Below are 14,991 nucleotides of genomic sequence, written 5' to 3'. Positions count from 1 at the left end.
TCAGTTTAAACAAGATATATCTGTTTTGTTGTTGTTGTGTCTCAATACACTGCATCGGCCAATGGCGGCTTTCCGTATCCGCGGTGACAGGTGGTCGAGCTACAGCGGTGTTTCTCAGACCGTGAGGTCATCCTGAGGTCATCTTCTCACGTAAACGTCACGGATCCCGGTAACCGGGCTACCTATATATATATATATATATCTCACTCTATGGAAAGATGAGACTCTCACGAACACGATGGCGTTCTCCGCTCTACGACCCCCACAAGTGTCACGGGATCCGTCTGGAGGTGGCCTGGTTACCGGGATCCGTCTGGAGGTAACTTGGTTACCGGGATCCATCTGGAGGTAACTTGGTTACCGGGATCCGTCTGGAGGTGGCCTGGTTACCGGGATCCGTCTGGAGGTAACCTGGTTACCGGGATCCGTCTGGAGGTAACTTGGTTACCGGGATCCGTCTGGAGGTGGCCTGGTTACCGGGATCCGTCTGGAGGTGGCCTGGTTACCGGGATCCGTCTGGAGGTGGCCTGGTTACCGGGATCCGTCTGGAGGTGGCCTGGTTACCGGGATCCGTCTGGGGGTGGCCTGGTTACCGGGATCCGTCTGGAGGTAACCTGGTTACCGGGATCCGTCTGGAGGTGGCCTGGTTACCGGGATCCGTCTGGAGGTGGCCTGGTTACCGGGATCCGTCTGGAGGTGGCCTGGTTACCGGGATCCGTCTGGAGGTAACCTGGTTACCGGGATCCGTCTGGAGGTAACCTGGTTACCGGGATCCGTCTGGAGGTGGCCTGGTTACCGGGATCCGTCTGGAGGTGGCCTGGTTACCGGGATCCGTCTGGAGGTGGCCTGGTTACCGGGATCCGTCTGGAGGTGGCCTGGTTACCGGGATCCGTCTGGAGGTGGCCTGGTTACCGGGATCCGTCTGGAGGTGGCCTGGTTACCGGGATCCGTCTGGAGGTGGCCTGGTTACCGGGATCCGTCTGGAGGTGGCCTGGTTACCGGGATCCGTCTGGAGGTGGCCTGGTTACCGGGATCCGTCTGGAGGTGGCCTGGTTACCGGGATCCGTCTGGAGGTAACCTGGTTACCGGGATCCGTCTGGAGGTAGCCTGGTTACCGGGATCCGTCTGGAGGTGGCCTGGTTACCGGGATCCGTCTGGGGGTGGCCTGGTTACCGGGATCCGTCAGGAGGTGGCCTGGTTACCGGGATCCGTCTGGAGGTGGCCTGGTTACCGGGATCCGTCTGGAGGTAACCTGGTTACCGGGATCCGTCTGGAGGTGGCCTGGTTACCGGGATCCGTCTGGAGGTGGCCTGGTTACCGGGATCCGTCTGGAGGTAACCTGGTTACCGGGATCCGTCTGGAGGTGGCCTGGTTACTGGGATCCGTCTGGAGGTAACTTGGTTACCGGGTTCCGTCTGGAGGTGGCCTGGTTACCGGGATCCGTCTGGAGGTGGCCTGGTTACCGGGATCCGTCTGGGGGTGGCCTGGTTACCGGGATCCGTCTGAAGGTAACCTGGTTACCGGGATCCGTCTGGAGGTAGCCTGGTTACCGGGATCCGTCTGGAGGTGGCCTGGTTACCGGGATCCGTCTGGGGGTGGCCTGGTTACCGGGATCCGTCAGGAGGTGGCCTGGTTACCGGGATCCGTCTGGAGGTGGCCTGGTTACCGGGATCCGTCTGGAGATAGTTTTATGCCTACCCCAAAAATGTGGTTAAATATGTGTTAACAAAATATGATATATATATATATATATATATATTGGGGTCCAAAAAGACTGGCACCACTGACTGGCAATGCACAAACAATACATTAAACAATATAAACAATATAATTATAGAGAGAAACTCAAAATACCAACATGTGAGAAATACTGTACTTTAATAATGTTGCAATGGAACCCAAAAAAATCATACAATTATTTAATACAAAATACATTTCACCAACATCAAGGTTTCATCATTATTGGCACTCCTCATTTAGTACTTAGTGCCACCACCTCTGGCAAGGATAACAGCATGGAGTCATTTCCTGTAATGTTTGACAAGGTTCAGGAACACATTTGGAGGGATTTTGGACCATTCCTCTATGCAGATCCTTTCAAGATCTTTCAACTTCCCTCTTCAACTCAGCCTACATGTTTTCGATTGGTTTGAGGTCCGGCCACGACAGAACATTGATTTTGTTGTCACATAATCATTTCTGTGTGGATCTTGAGGTATGGTTTGGGTCATTGTCTTGTTGGAGAGTCCACCTACGGCCAAGTCCCAGCCTTCCGGCAGAGGCAATCAGATTGTCAGCCATAATTGCCTGGTACTTAGTGGAATTCATTATGCCATTTATCTTTAACCAGTTCCCCTGGACCTCTGGAATTAAAACATCCCCAAAACATCACTGACCCCCCACCATATTTCACCGTGGGTATGAGGTGACCCCCCACCATATTTCACCGTGGGTATGAGGTGACTCCCCACCATACTTCACCGTGGGTATGAGGTGACCCACCACCATACTTCACCGTGGGTATGAGGTGATTCACCAACATATTTCACCGTGGGTATGAGGTGACCCCCCACCATATTTCACCGTGGGTATGAGGTGACCCCCACCATATTTCACCGTGGGTATGAGGTGACCCCCCACCATATTTCACCGTGGGTATGAGGTGACCCCCCACCATATTTCACCGTGGGTATGAGGTGACCCCCCCACCATATTTCACCGTGGGTATGAGGTGACCCCCCACCATATTTCAACATGAGGTGACCCCCACCATATTTCACCGTGGGTATGAGGTGACCCCCCACCATATTTCACCGTGGGTATGAGGTGACCCCCCACCATATTTCACCGTGGGTACAAGGTGACCCCCACCATATTTCACCGTGGGTATGAGGTGCCCCCCACCATATTTCACCGTGGGTATGAGGTGACCCCCACCATATTTCACCGTGGGTATGAGGTGACCCCCCTCCATATTTCACCGTGGGTATGAGGTGACCCCCCACCATATTTCACCGTGGGTATGCGGTGCCTCTCCTTGTATGCATCTCTGTTTCGACGTTAAACATGCCGATGCTGTTTCTGACCAAAACGTTCCATTTTGGTCTCATCGGACCAGAGCACCTTCTTCCAGTCATAATTGAAATGACGTTTGGTAAAGTCCAAGCGCTTTGCATCTGTGTCTTAGGGTCAGAAAGGGTTTTTTCTTCTGGCAAACCCTTCTAAAGAGCCTGTGGTTGTGGAGGTGGAGTCTGGTGGGGCTTTCTTCTGACAACCCTTCTAAAGAGCCTGTGGATGTGGAGTCTGGTGGGGCTTTCTTCTGACAACCCTTCCAAAGAGCCTGTGGTTGTGGAGGTGGAGTCTGGTGGGGCTTTCTTCTGACAACCCTTCTAAAGAGCCTGTGGATGTGGAGGTGGAGTCTGATGGGGCTTTCTTCTGACAACCCTTCTAAAGAGCCTGTGGTTGTGGAGGTGGAGTCTGATGGGGCTTTCTTCTGAAAACCCTTTTAAAGAGCCTGTGGTTGTGGAGTCTGATGGGGCTTTCTTCTGACAACCCTTCTAAAGAGGTTGTGGAGGTGGAGTCTGATGGGGCTTTCTTCTGACAACCCTTCTAAAGAGCCTGTGGTTGTGGAGGTGGAGTCTGAAAACAACCCTTCTAAAGAGCCTGTGGTTGTGGAGTCTGATGGGGCTTTCTTCTGACAACCCTTCTAAAGAGCCTGTGGTTGTGGAGTCTGATGGGGCTTTCTTCTGACAACCCTTCTAAAGAGCCTGTGGTTGTGGAGGTGGAGTTTGATGGGGCTTTCTTCTGACAACCCTTCTAAAGAGCCTGTGGTTGTGGAGGTGGAGTCTGATGGGGCTTTCTTCTGGCAACCCTTCCAAAGAGCCTGTGGTTGTGGAGGTGGAGTCTGATGGGGCTTTCTTCTGACAACCCTTCTAAAGAGCCTGTGGTTGTGGAGGTGGAGTCTGATGGGGCTTTCTTCTGGCAACCCTTCCAAAGAGCCTGTGGATGTGGAGGTGGAGTCTGATGGGGCTTTCTTCTGGCAACCCTTCTAAAGAGCCTGTGGTTGTGGAGGTGGAGTCTGATGGGGATTTCTTCTGGCAACCCTTCTAAAGAGCCTGTGGTTGTGGAGGTGGAGTCTGATGGGGCTTTCTTCTGACAACCCTTCTAAAGAGCCTGTGGTTGTGGAGGTGGAGTCTGATGGGGCTTTCTTCTGGCAACCCTTCCAAAGAGCCTGTGGTTGTGGAGGTGGAGTCTGATGGGGCTTTCTTCTGACAACCCTTCTAAAGAGCCTGTGGTTGTGGAGGTGGAGTCTGATGGGGCTTTCTTCTGGCAACCCTTCCAAAGAGCCTGTGGTTGTGGAGGTGGAGTCTGATGGGGCTTTCTTCTGGCAACCCTTCTAAAGAGCCTGTGGTTGTGGAGGTGGAGTCTGATGGGGCTTTCTTCTGGCAACCCTTCTAAAGAGCCTGTGGTTGTGGAGGTGGAGTCTGATGGGGCTTTCTTCTGACAACCCTTCTAAAGAGCCTGTGGTTGTGGAGGTGGAGTCTGATGGGGCTTTCTTCTGGCAACCCTTCTAAAGAGCCTGTGGTTGTGGAGGTGGAGTCTGATGGGGCTTTCTTCTGGCAACCCTTCTAAAGAGCCTGTGGTTGTGGAGGTGGAGTCTGATGGGGCTTTCTTCTGGCAACCCTTCTAAAGAGCCTGTGGTTGTGGAGGTGGAGTCTGATGGGGCTTTCTTCTGGCAACCCTTCTAAAGAGCCTGTGGTTGTGGAGGTGGAGTCCTTCTGACAACCCTTCTAAAGAGCCTGTGGTTGTGGAGGTGGAGTCTGATGGGGCTTTCTTCTGGCAACCCTTCTAAAGAGCCTGTGGTTGTGGAGGTGGAGTCTGATGGGGCTTTCTTCTGGCAACCCTTCTAAAGAGCCTGTGGAGGTGGAGTCTGATGGGGCTTTCTTCTGGCAACCCTTCTAAAGAGCCTGTGGTTGTGGAGGTGGAGTCTGATGGGGCTTTCTTCTGGCAACCCTTCTAAAGAGCCTGTGGAGGTGGAGTCTGATGGGGCTTTCTTCTGGCAACCCTTCTAAAGAGCCTGTGGATGTGGAGTCTGGTGGGGCTTTCTTCTGGCAACCCTTCTAAAGAGCCTGTGGAGGTGGAGTCTGGTGGGGCTTTCTTCTGACAACCCTTCCAAAGAGCCTGTGGTTGTGGAGGTGGAGTCTGGTGGGGCTTTCTTCTGACAACCCTTCTAAAGAGCCTGTGGATGTGGAGGTGGAGTCTGATGGGGCTTTCTTCTGACAACCCTTCTAAAGAGCCTGTGGTTGTGGAGGTGGAGTCTGATGGGGCTTTCTTCTGACAACCCTTTTAAAGAGCCTGTGGTTGTGGAGTCTGATGGGGCTTTCTTCTGACAACCCTTCTAAAGAGGTTGTGGAGGTGGAGTCTGATGGGGCTTTCTTCTGACAACCCTTCTAAAGAGCCTGTGGTTGTGGAGGTGGAGTCTGATGGGGCTTTCTTCTGACAACCCTTCTAAAGAGCCTGTGGTTGTGGAGTCTGATGGGGCTTTCTTCTGACAACCCTTCTAAAGAGCCTGTGGTTGTGGAGTCTGATGGGGCTTTCTTCTGACAACCCTTCTAAAGAGCCTGTGGTTGTGGAGGTGGAGTTTGATGGGGCTTTCTTCTGACAACCCTTCTAAAGAGCCTGTGGTTGTGGAGGTGGAGTCTGATGGGGCTTTCTTCTGGCAACCCTTCTAAAGAGCCTGTGGTTGTGGAGGTGGAGTCTGATGGGGCTTTCTTCTGGCAACCCTTCTAAAGAGCCTGTGGTTGTGGAGGTGGAGTCTGATGGGGCTTTCTTCTGACAACCCTTCTAAAGAGCCTGTGGTTGTGGAGGTGGAGTCTGATGGGGCTTTCTTCTGGCAACCCTTCCAAAGAGCCTGTGGTTGTGGAGGTGGAGTCTGATGGGGCTTTCTTCTGACAACCCTTCTAAAGAGCCTGTGGTTGTGGAGGTGGAGTCTGATGGGGCTTTCTTCTGGCAACCCTTCTAAAGAGCCTGTGGTTGTGGAGGTGGAGTCTGATGGGGCTTTCTTCTGGCAACCCTTCTAAAGAGCCTGTGGTTGTGGAGGTGGAGTCTGATGGGGCTTTCTTCTGGCAACCCTTCTAAAGAGCCTGTGGTTGTGGAGGTGGAGTCTGATGGGGCTTTCTTCTGACAACCCTTCTAAAGAGCCTGTGGTTGTGGAGGTGGAGTCTGATGGGGCTTTCTTCTGGCAACCCTTCTAAAGAGCCTGTGGTTGTGGAGGTGGAGTCTGATGGTGCTTTCTTCTGGCAACCCTTCTAAAGAGCCTGTGGTTGTGGAGGTGGAGTCTGATGGGGCTTTCTTCTGGCAACCCTTCTAAAGAGCCTGTGGTTGTGGAGGTGGAGTCTGATGGGGCTTTCTTCTGACAACCCTTCCAAAGAGCCTGTGGTTGTGGAGGTAAAGAGCCTGTGGTTGTGGAGGTGGAGTCTGATGGGGCTTTCTTCTGGCAACCCTTCTAAAGAGCCTGTGGTTGTGGAGGTGGAGTCTGATGGGGCTTTCTTCTGGCAACCCTTCTAAAGAGCCTGTGGAGGTGGAGTCTGATGGGGCTTTCTTCTGGCAACCCTTCTAAAGAGCCTGTGGTTGTGGAGGTGGAGTCTGATGGGGCTTTCTTCTGGCAACCCTTCTAAAGAGCCTGTGGTTGTGGAGGTGGAGTCTGATGGGGCTTTCTTCTGACAACCCTTCCAAAGAGCCTGTGGTTGTGGAGGTGGAGTCTGATGGGGCTTTCTGAAACCTGGTGACCCCAAGACACCACCAAAGGCCTGCAATTCTTTCACAGTGATTCTTGGGGTTTTGTTGCTTCTCTCACCATCCTCCTCCCTCTCCTGAGGGGCAAAATGCATTTGCGTCCTTTATCCGTGAGGTTTTCAACTGTTCCATATCTTTAGAATGTTTTAATAATTGTCCTGACAGTGCTCAGTGGTATATTATAATCGTTTGTGGATCTCCTTGTAGCCATTACCAGATTTATGAAGATCTACGACCATCTGTCTCTTTTCAACTGCCAGTTCTTTTGTTTTCTTCATCGTGTTGGATGACAAAAGGGATATTGCATGCGTGTTACCTCATGTTTATACCCTAGTGAAACAGGAAGTGATGTAATGGCTCAATATAGTTCCTAAAGACTTAGATAAACTTAAAGAAGTGGAATTTAATTCCTGTTTTAATGTTGGTAGATGTTATTTACAATAATAATTCATGGTGAATTAATTGTTTAATCTTGATTTGGAGGACATTGATTTTTAATTAAATCAATAAATGATTTTGAAACATTAATAAAATACAGTCTTTCTCTCATGTTGGTATTTTGAGTTTATCTCCATAATTATATTGTTTATATTGGGGACGGCAGGGTAGCCTTGTGGTTAGAGTGTAGGGGCGGCAGGTAGCCTAGTGGTTAGAGTGTAGGGACGGCAGGTAGCCTAGTGGTTAGAGTGTAGGGACGGCAGGTAGCCTAGTGGTTAGAGTGTAGGGGCGGCAGGTAGCCTAGTGGTTAGAGTGTAGGGGCGGCTGGTAGCCTAGTGGTTAGCCTAGTGGTTAGAGTGTAGGGGCGGCAGCCTAGTGGTAGGGGCGGCAGGTAGCCTAGTGTTTAGAGTGTAGGGGCGGCAGGTAGCCTAGTGGTTAGAGTGTAGGGACGGCAGGTAACCTAGTGGTTAGAGCGTTGGACTAGTAACCGAAAGGTTGCAAGTTCGAATCCCCGAGCTGACAAGGTACAAATCTGTCGTTCTGCCCCTGAACAGGCAGTTAACCCACTGTTCCTCGGCCATCATTGAAAATAAGATTTTGTTCTTAACTGACTTGCCTAGTAAAATAAAGGTAAAATAAAAATCTATTCTTTAAAGTATTGTTTGTGCATTGCCAGTCAGGGGTGCCAGTAATTTTGGAGCCCACTGTATATACATTTTCTGAGCTTTCTTATATCTCCTAGATATAGGACAGACACTTCAAAAGCTTATTCCTTATGATTTATTTTTTGACTGTCTTTTTTTATGACATTTATGAATGTTTTTCTATAGAATCTGGCTGGTACTATAGCCTATGTTTAATCAAATACCATTCATACCATTTAAAATATATATATATACCAAAAGGGGTCTTAAAAATTCTAAATTAAATAGCTATATTATCCATGATATGACAGTCTTAAAAGTAAATTAAAAATCCATGTCACCTTAGACTATTTAGAAGTAAGGGTAGTCTAGACGGACACACAGAGCCATAGTAAGGGTAGTCTAGACGGACACACAGTGCCATAGTAAGGGTAGTCTAGACGGACACACAGTGCCATAGTAAGGGTAGTCTAGACGGACACACAGTGCCATAGTAAGGGTAGTCTAGAAGGACACACAGAGCCATAGTAAGGGTAGTCTAGACGGACACACAGAGCCATAGTAAGGGTAGTCTAGACGGACACACAGAGCCATAGTAAGGGTAGTCTAGAAGGACACACAGAGCCATAGTAAGGGTAGTCTAGACGGACACACAGAGCCATAGTAAGGGTAGTCTAGAAGGACACACAGAGCCATAGTAAGGGTAGTCTAGACGGACACACAGTGCCATAGTAAGGGTAGTCTAGACGGACACACAGTGCCATAGTAAGGGTAGTCTAGACGGACACACAGAGCCATAGTAAGGGTAGTCTAGACGGACACACAGAGCCATAGTAAGGGTAGTCTAGAAGGACACACAGAGCCATAGTAAGGGTAGTCTAGACGGACACACAGAGCCATAGTAAGGGTAGTCTAGACGGACACACAGAGCCATAGTAAGGGTAGTCTAGAAGGGACACGGACACAGAGCCATAGTAAGGGTAGTCTAGACGGACACACAGAGCCATAGTAAGGGTAGTCTAGAAGGAGTCTAGACGGACAGAGCCATAGTAAGGGTAGTCTAGACGGACACACAGAGCCATAGTAAGGGTAGTCTAGACGGACACACAGAGCCATAGTAAGGGTAGTCTAGACGGACACAGAGCCATAGTAAGGGTAGTCTAGATGGACACAGAGCCATAGTAAGGGTAGTCTAGACGGACACACAGAGCCATAGTAAGGGTAGTCTAGACGGACACAGAGCCATAGTAAGGGTAGTCTAGACGGACACACAGAGCCATAGTAAGGGTAGTCTAGAAGGACACACAGAGCCATAGTAAGGGTAGTCTAGACGGACACACAGAGCCATAGTAAGGGTAGTCTAGAAGGACACACAGAGCCATAGTAAGGGTAGTCTAGACGGACACACAGAGCCATAGTAAGGGTAGTCTAGACGGACACACAGAGCCATAGTAAGGGTAGTCTAGACGGACACACAGAGCCATAGTAAGGGTAGTCTAGACGGACACACAGAGCCATAGTAAGGGTAGTCTAGACGGACACACAGAGCCATAGTAAGGGTAGTCTAGACGGACACACAGAGCCATAGTAAGGGTAGTCTAGACGGACACACAGAGCCATAGTAAGGGTAGTCTAGACGGACACACAGAGCCATAGTAAGGGTAGTCTAGAAGGACACACAGAGCCATAGTAAGGGTAGTCTAGACGGACACAGAGCCATAGTAAGGGTAGTCTAGACGGACACACAGAGCCATAGTAAGGGTAGTCTAGACGGACACACAGAGCCATAGTAAGGGTAGTCTAGACGGACACACAGAGCCATAGTAAGGGTAGTCTAGACGGACACACAGAGCCATAGTAAGGGTAGTCTAGACGGACACACAGAGCCATAGTAAGGGTAGTCTAGACGGACACAGAGCCATAGTAAGGGTAGTCTAGACGGACACACAGAGCCATAGTAAGGGTAGTCTAGACGGACACACAGAGCCATAGTAAGGGTAGTCTAGACGGACACACAGAGCCATAGTAAGGGTAGTCTAGAAGGACACACAGAGCCATAGTAAGGGTAGTCTAGACGGACACACAGAGCCATAGTAAGGGTAGTCTAGAAGGACACACAGAGCCATAGTAAGGGTAGTCTAGACGGACACAGAGCCATAGTAAGGGTAGTCTAGACGGACACAGAGCCATAGTAAGGGTAGTCTAGACGGACACACAGAGCCATAGTAAGGGTAGTCTAGAAGGACACACAGAGCCATAGTAAGGGTAGTCTAGACGGACACAGAGCCATAGTAAGGGTAGTCTAGACGGACACAGAGCCATAGTAAGGGTAGTCTAGAAGGACACACAGAGCCATAGTAAGGGTAGTCTAGACGGACACAGAGCCATAGTAAGGGTAGTCTAGACGGACACAGAGCCATAGTAAGGGTAGTCTAGACGGACACACAGAGCCATAGTAAGGGTAGTCTAGACGGACACAGAGCCATAGTAAGGGTAGTCTAGAAGGACACACAGAGCCATAGTAAGGGTAGTCTAGAAGACGGACACAGAGCCATAGTAAGGGTAGTCTAGACGGACACAGAGCCATAGTAAGGGTAGTCTAGAAGGACACACAGAGCCATAGTCTAGAAGGGTAGTCTAGACGGACACAGAGCCATAGTAAGGGTAGTCTAGAAGGACACACAGAGCCATTTATGTTACGCACGGTATTGTCACCTCATTTCAACAGGCTGTCCACCGTCCGGTATTGCTAAATGTGACTGATTTCCCCTCATCCGGTTCCCAATAGGATCCCACGGCCGAATCCATGTCACCAAATGTGGATTCTTCCCCATCCCACATTAAGCTCATTAACAGTTGGTAAAGGGGAAATCTGCAGTTGAAACAATAGCAAAGTGTCCACCTCACCACTGTTTTGGTAAACATAATAAGTAGACATCTGTAGGGAACTGCTTATATTTGTGTAAATTTAATCGGCATATGTGAATTGGAAATGTTCTGTGTTTTTTTGTGTGTTTTTTTTTGCGTATCTCAACTCTCTTGTGAGAGACACCATTGGAGAGTGGGGTCACGGCCAGGGTCGCCGTTGGAGCAATTTGGGTTACTAGCCCAACTCTCTGACCGCTAGGCTACCTGCCGCCATGTAAACAGCTGAGAGATGGAGCTGGTGTGTGCATTCTGTAACAGTTGTCAAGGTCGGGCTTAGTCTGGCTGTTGGATTGAAAGCCCAGTCTGGCTAATGCAGTGTTTGGCAGACTCATTCTCTGATTGACAGATGGCAAGCTAATCAATGATCGACTGACTGACTGATTGACTGGCTGACTGACTGACTGTCAGGTGGGACTTGAGTCTCCATGGAAGAGCTGCACCCCAGGTTTTTACTTTGTCACAGTACAGAGATGGATACAGGAACCCACTGCGCCACAGGGCCCACTGCGCCACAGGGCCCACTGCGCCACAGGGCCCACTGCGCCACAGGGCCCACTGCGCCACATGGCCCACTGCGCCACAGGTGACTCAAATCAAATATTATTTGTCACATCCTTCACAAACAACAGGCGTAGACTAACAGTGAAATGATTACGGCCCTTCCCAACAACGTGAGGGAAAGAAAATACAGAAATTATAGAACAATTATACCACAAGGAAAAAATACACACTGAATAACGATAACATGACTATATACACGGAGTACCAGTACCGGGTCAATGGTGCAGGGGTACCAGGTCATTGAGGTAGATATGTACATACAGGTGGGGCTAAAGAGACTGATAATAAACAGGAGCAGCAGCGTCTGTGATTAGTCTGAAGGGTTAGTGTGAAGTTACAGTGCAGATAGTTGGCCCATATTGGAATATCTGAGTCCCCAAGTCCCAACCTGCGTCACAGGGCCCTCTGCGTCACAGGGCCCTCTGCGTCACAGGGCCCTCTCTGCTCAGTGGCTCAGTGGAAAGAGGTCGGATGTGAAGTCCCAGGTTCACTCTGTTTGTATCGACATCACAGGACCAGCTTCTACAGGGATACTGGGCCCAGAGAGGACATCACAGGACCAGCTTCGACAGGGATACTGGGCCCAGAGAGGACATCACAGGGCCAGCTTCTACAGGGATACTGGGCCCAGAGAGGACATCACAGGGCCAGATTCTACAGGGATACTGGGCCCAGAGAGGACATCACAGGGCCAGATTCTACAGGGATACTGACATACCCGACACCCTGACGGAGAGACACCCTGACGGAGAGACACCCTGACGGAGAGACGTACCCTGAAGGAGAGACGCACCCCGACACCCTGATGGAGAGACGTACCCTGACAGAGAGACACCCTGACGGAGAGACGTACCCTGACGGAGAGACACCCTGACGGAGAGACACCCTGAAGGAGAGACGTACCCTGAAGGAGAGACGCACCCCGACACCCTGACGGAGAGACATACCCTGATGGAGAGACACCCTGACGGAGAGACGTACCCTGAAGGAGAGACGCACCCCGACACCCTGATGGAGAGACGTACCCTGACAGAGAGACACCCTGACGGAGAGACGTACCCTGAAGGAGAGACGCACCCCGACACCCTGACGGAGAGACACCCTGAAGGAGAGACGTACCCTGACAGAGAGACACCCTGATGGAGAGACGTACCCTGATGGAGAGACGTACCCCGACACCCTGATGGAGAGACGTACCCAGACACCCTGATGGAGAGACGTACCCCGACACCCTGATGGAGAGACGTACCCTGACAGAGAGACACCCTGATGGAGAGACGTACCCTGACAGAGAGACACCCTGATGGAGAGACGTACCCTGACAGAGAGACACCCTGACGGAGAGACACCCTGACAGAGAGACACCCTGACAGAGAGACACCCTGACAGAGAGACACCCTGACGGAGAGACACCCTGACAGAGAGACACCCTGACAGAGAGACACCCTGACGGAGAGACACCCTGATGGAGAGACATACCCTGACAGAGAGACACCCTGACAGAGAGACACCCTGACGGAGAGACATACCCTGACGGAGAGACACCCTGACGGAGAGACATACCCTGACAGAGAGACACCCTGACGGAGAGACATACCCTGACAGAGAGACACCTGACAGAGAGACACCCTGATGGAGAGACACCCTGATGGAGAGACGTACCCCGACACCCTGATGGAGAGACGCACCCCGACACCCTGATGGAGAGACGCACCCTGACAGAGAGACACCCTGATGGAGAGACGTACCCTGACAGAGAGACACCCTGATGGAGAGACGTACCCTGACAGAGAGACACCCTGATGGAGAGACGTACCCTGACAGAGAGACACCCTGATGGAGAGACGTACCCTGACAGAGAGACACCCTGATGGAGAGACGTACCCTGACAGAGAGACACCCTGATGGAGAGACGTACCCCGACACCCTGATGGAGAGACACCCTGACAGAGAGACACCCTGACAGAGAGACACCCTGAAGGAGAGACGTACCCTGACAGAGAGACACCCTGAAGGAGAGACGTACCCTGACAGAGAGACACCCTGAGAGAGAGACACCCTGATGGAGAGACGTACCCTGACAGAGAGACACCCTGATGGAGAGACGTACCCTGACACCCTGATGGAGAGACACCCTGATGGAGAGACGTACCCCGACACCCTGACGGAGAGACGCACCCCGACACCCTGATGGAGAGACGTACCCCGACACCCTGACGGAGAGACGCACCCCGACACCCTGATGGAGAGACGTACCCAGACACCCTGATGGAGAGACGTACCCCGACACCCTGAAGGAGAGACGTACCCCGACACCCTGAAGGAGAGACGCACCCTGACACCCTGACGGAGACGTACCCTGACTCCCTGTTTCTCATCCTCGTGCACTCTCCTCCCACTCTCCTCCCACTCTCCTCCCCTTCTCCTCCCACTCTCCTCCCCTTCTCCCCTTCTCCTCCCCCTCTCCTCCCACTCTCCTCCCCCTCCCCTCCCACTCTCCTCCCCCTCTCCTCCCCCTCTCCTCCCCTCTCCTCACCCTCTCCTCTCCCTCTCTTTCCCCTCTCCTCCCCCTCTTTCCCATCTCCTCTCCCTCTCTTTCCCCTCTCCTCCCCCTCTTTCCCATCTCCTCTCACTCTCCTCCCACTCTCATCCCACTCTCCTCCCACTCTCCCTCTCCTCCCCCTCTCCTCCCCCTTTCCTCCCACTCTCCCTCTCCTCCCCCTCCTCCCACTCTCCTCTCCCTCTCCTTTAATTTTCTCTCTGTGTGAGTAATTCTGACAGGCTGTGTCTGCCTTTAAAAGGCTTCCTCTCTGCTCAGGGCAACAGTGACATACTGTCTTGTGTTGTCCCTAAACTAATTCAACTCATGTGGAGACCAAATAGGAACTAACTATCGTAAGGAGGGAGGGGAGGGGAAGGAGGGAGGGAGGGGGAGGGGTCCTAGCACCTCTTCCCTCCCTGCTCAGACAGCTGTGTGTGTTGTAACCTGTTTCTACTGTGTAAAACTCTCCCATTACTCTGACAGTCAGAATGCATTCAGTTGCTCATCTCACACACACACACACACGTAAAATAATGTTCCTGTAAACAATATATACTGTCTGTCCTTTTTTAATTCAAATCAAACGTTATTTAGACAGCACATTGTGTACGAACTGATTTGTCTGTTTAAATGAATAGGCTAAATTGGTATTTGTAAAGTTGATTTCAAACAGACAATATAATACTTTTCTTTCTCTTTTTCTCTCCCTTTCTCTCTCTCTCTCTCTCTCTCTGTCTCTCTCTCTCTGTCTGTCTGTCTCTCTCTCTCTCTCTCTCTCTCTCTCTCTCTCTCTCTCTCTCTCTCTCTCTCTCTCTGTCTCTCTCTCTGTCTCTCTCTCTCTCTGTCTCTCTTGCTCTCTCTCTGTCTCTCTCTCTCTCTCTCTCTGTCTGTCTGTCTGTCTGTCTCTGTCTCTCTGTCTCTCTGTCTCTCTGTCTCTCTGTCTCTCTGTCTCTCTGTCTCTCTGTCTCTCTGTCTCTCTCTCTCTCTCTCTCTCTCTCTCTCTCTCTCTCTCTCTCTCTGTCTCTCTCTGTCTCTCTCTGTCTCTCTCTCTGTCTCTCTTGCTCTCTCTCTTGCTCTCTCTCT

The 14,991-nt window shown here is 51.2% G+C and overlaps 1 protein-coding gene and 1 long non-coding RNA gene across 2 annotated transcripts in view; both read left to right on the top strand.

Annotated features, from left to right (window-relative positions):
* The window catches only part of mcu (mitochondrial calcium uniporter), a 159,809-nt gene that overhangs the window by 104,584 nt on the left and 40,234 nt on the right, over nucleotides 1-14,991 (top strand). The window lies entirely within an intron of this gene.
* Nucleotides 3,801-6,434, top strand: LOC127915226 (uncharacterized). The gene is made up of 3 exons (XR_008090622.1): nucleotides 3,801-4,361; nucleotides 4,478-4,981; nucleotides 6,332-6,434. It is a non-coding gene; the product is annotated as an uncharacterized LOC127915226 (long non-coding RNA).

Source organism: Oncorhynchus keta, chromosome 3, assembly GCF_023373465.1.
Source record: "Oncorhynchus keta strain PuntledgeMale-10-30-2019 chromosome 3, Oket_V2, whole genome shotgun sequence".
NCBI classification, from domain to species: Eukaryota; Metazoa; Chordata; class Actinopteri; order Salmoniformes; family Salmonidae; genus Oncorhynchus; species Oncorhynchus keta.
This window is presented reverse-complemented; position numbering and strand designations above follow the sequence as displayed.